Source organism: Ornithodoros turicata, unplaced genomic scaffold (assembly GCF_037126465.1).
Source record: "Ornithodoros turicata isolate Travis unplaced genomic scaffold, ASM3712646v1 Chromosome111, whole genome shotgun sequence".
Classification (NCBI taxonomy): Eukaryota; Metazoa; Arthropoda; class Arachnida; order Ixodida; family Argasidae; genus Ornithodoros; species Ornithodoros turicata.
The window spans coordinates 430,413-433,890 of NW_026999297.1; the positions used below are offsets into that span (position 1 = coordinate 430,413).

The following is a 3,478-nucleotide window of genomic DNA, read 5'->3' on the forward strand; positions in this document are numbered from 1 at the left end:
TCTACAACAGTTAATACAAGGTATTATATACTGTGAATCCCATGTTAAAAATTCCATGTGACACATACTTTTTGGAGGTGCTGTGGTAATCAAAGTTTGTGGGCATTACGCAGGTTCTGCACCCATTTCTTGAGTATGTCGAGGCAGCTGTGAAGTAACCTGCATTGATGATGATTATTCCAATTTTTATGGTGCATCGACAACAAAGGAAATAATACATCAGAACATTGGTTTGGGTGCAACCAGTTAAAAATGAATATGTTGTTTAATAAATGCATTGGACAAATGTTAAAACATCAGTTTAAAACATGGTTTACAATCCCTGTATCTTCTAAAAATTAAAAAGATGAAAAACTATTCTAAAAAGAATATGGGGAACTCTTCTAAAAAGAATTATAATTATTATATTGCTGGGTGAAGGAGCCTAAAGTGTAAGGTGTGTTTCTGATGTGAACATGTAAGAAAATATGCAAAACTGAGAGAGGCTAACCACAGTGCGTGCACTGAGGTTGTTCCTTCCTGTAAAGTAGAAACCAGTGGATGAGGAACGTGATACTTACCTGTACACCCAGCCGTATCACACTACACAGATTATTCACTGGGTAGCCCTCATGACGAAACCTGTATTGAGAGACCACCCTTAAAAACTGCTTCAAATAGCACGACACGCTACAAATTATTACTATCGTAACAAGTTGACGATACAGCTCAGACAAAGGCGTTATTCAAGTCGCGCCACACCACCGTTACGTAGGATTCTTTGTCACAAATCAAACCAAGGCACAAAACAATACCAATACATGAAAAAAGGTGACAATCGTGGTCTCATTATGACGTAATACCGAACTTGTGCGCGAAGGTAATTCAAAGAAATGAATGTGGCACTTGCTTCCGCAGAGAACACCATGTACCATGCTAGCAATGCATGCAAAAATGCGCTCGAGTGCTCGCACATATATTGATGACAACACTACCTGTGTAGTGTAACGTGTTCTTTCAAGCATATTATGCACTCAAACTGTATTTGCCGCCGGGTAAAATGCAAGTGTGCTCCATTGAACGTCGGAAGAGCGATCAAGCAACCTGCATCCAGTGCTCGTTTTGGGCAAAAAAACACTTCATAATGGTCAACTAAATATACAGAATGAACGCCTATTTATTCCTCGATAAAGAGTGACTCACCTGTATAAATTTAGGCCCTGTAACCTTGCCAGTACGGTTGGTACGACCGTAATTGCAAGAAGTTGCCATGATCGCTGCGGCGACTGTTGTGAGCACCGTAAGATGGCGGCCGGTTTCTTCACGCTCGCGCTCCCTATCCGCGATCCAGCCTTTTACAATCGAGATCAGTGGCTCCAGTGGCGTGCTCGTAGGCTCGTCACACCGTCGTTGTCGTCGTTTACGCAGTCATCCACGGCATCTCTTGCGAAGATTTCTGTTCGATGTGCACCTGCGAGCGTACTTCCTCAAGTAAAAAGAATGGTGAATTCACGACTTTAATGTTAAAATCTTTAACGGAATTTTCTATTTTGACTTCCACGATTTATTGATTGTAAATGCGTAACTAACGCTGTTGATGTTGTGACTGTATTGTTGAAATACCAGCGGGCTCCAGTGGCATACTCGTAGGCTCGTCACACCGTCGTTGTCGTCGTTTACGCAGTCATCCACGGCATCTCTTGCGAAGATTTCTGTTCGATGTGCACCTGCGAGCGTACTTCCTCAAGTAAAAAGAATGGTGAATTCACGACTTTAATGTTAAAATCTTTAACGGAATTTTCTATTTTGACTTCCACGATTTATTGATTGTAAATGCGTAACTAACGCTGTTGATGTTGTGACTGTATTGTTGAAATACCAGCGGGCTCCAGTGGCGGGCTCGTAGGCTCGTCACACCGTCGTTGTCGTCGTTTACGCAGTCATCCACGGCATCTCTTGCGAAGATTTCTGTTCGATGTGCACCTGCGAGCGTACTTCCTCAAGTAAAAAGAATGGTGAATTCACGACTTTAATGTTAAAATCTTTAACGGAATTTTCTATTTTGACTTCCACGATTTATTGATTGTAAATGCGTAACTAACGCTGTTGATGTTGTGACTGTATTGTTGAAATACCAGAGGGCTCCAGTGGCGTGCTCGTAGGCTCGTCACACCGTCGTTGTCGTCGTCTACGCAGTCATCCACGGCATCTCTTGCGAATATTTCTGTTCGATGTGCACCTGCGAGCGTACTTCCTCAAGTAAAAAGAATGGTGAATTCACGACTTTAATGTTAAAATCTTTAACGGAATTTTCTATTTTGACTTCCACGATTTATTGATTGTAAATGCGTAACTAACGCTGTTGATGTTGTGACTGTATTGTTGAAATACCAGCTGGCTCACTGATCTCGATTGTAAAAGGCTGGATCGCGGATGGGGAGCGCGAGCGTGAAGAAACCGGCCGCCATCTTACTGTACCCACAACAGTCGCCGCAGCGATCATGGCAACTTCTTGCAATTACGGTCGTACCAACCGTACTGGCAAGGTTACAGGGCCTAAATTTGTACAGGTGAGTCACTCTTCATCAAGGAATAAATAGGCGTCCATTCTGTATATTTAGTTGACCATTATGAAGTGTTTTTTTGCCCAAAACGAGCACTGGATGCAGGTTGCTCGATCGCTCTTCCGACGTTCAATCGAGCACACTTGCATTTTACCCGGCGGCAAATACAGTTTGAGTGCATAATATGCTTGAAAGAACATGTTACACTACACAGGTAGTGTTGTCATCAATATATGTGCAAGCACTCGAGCTTTTTTTGCATGCATTGCTAGCATGGTACACGGTGTTCTCTGCGGAAGCAAGTGCCACATTCATTTCTTTGAATTACCCTCACGCACAAGTTCGGTATTACGTCATAATAAGACCACGATTGTCACCTTTTTTCATGTATTGGTATTGTTTTGTGCCTTGGTTTGATTTGTGACAAACAAACTACGTAACGGTGGTGTGGCGCGACTTCAATAACGCCTTTGTGTCTGAGCTGTATCGTCAGCTTGTTACGATAGTAATAATTTGTAGCGTGTCGTGCTATTTGTAGCAGTTTTTAAGGCACAAGTGGTCTCTCAATACAGGTTTCGTCATGAGGGCTACCCAGTGAATAATCTGTGCAGTGTGATACGGCTGGGTGTACAGGTAAGCATCACGTTCCTCATCCACTAGCTGGTTTCTACTTTACAGGAAGGAACAACCTCAGTGCACGCACTGTGGTTAGCCTCTCTTAGTTTTGCATATTTTCTTACATGTTCACATCAGAAACACACCTTAGGCTTTAGGCTCCTTCACCCAGCAATATAATAATTAGAGATTATAATTCTTTTTAGAAGAGTTCCCCATATTCTTTTTAGAATAGTTTTTAATCTTTTTAATTTTTAGAAGATACAGGGATTGTAAACCATGTTTTAAACTGATGTTTTAACATTTGTCCAATGCATTTA

At 41.9% G+C, this 3,478-nt stretch overlaps 1 long non-coding RNA gene across 1 annotated transcript; it reads right to left on the reverse strand.

Moving 5' to 3' along the window:
* Positions 1 to 1,289, reverse strand: LOC135371561 (uncharacterized). Its single transcript, XR_010415641.1, has 3 exons — positions 1,183 to 1,289; positions 561 to 621; positions 1 to 159 (listed from the first exon to the last, which is right to left on the reverse strand). It is a non-coding gene; the product is annotated as an uncharacterized LOC135371561 (long non-coding RNA).
* Positions 1,290 to 3,478: the final 2,189 nt, after the last annotated feature.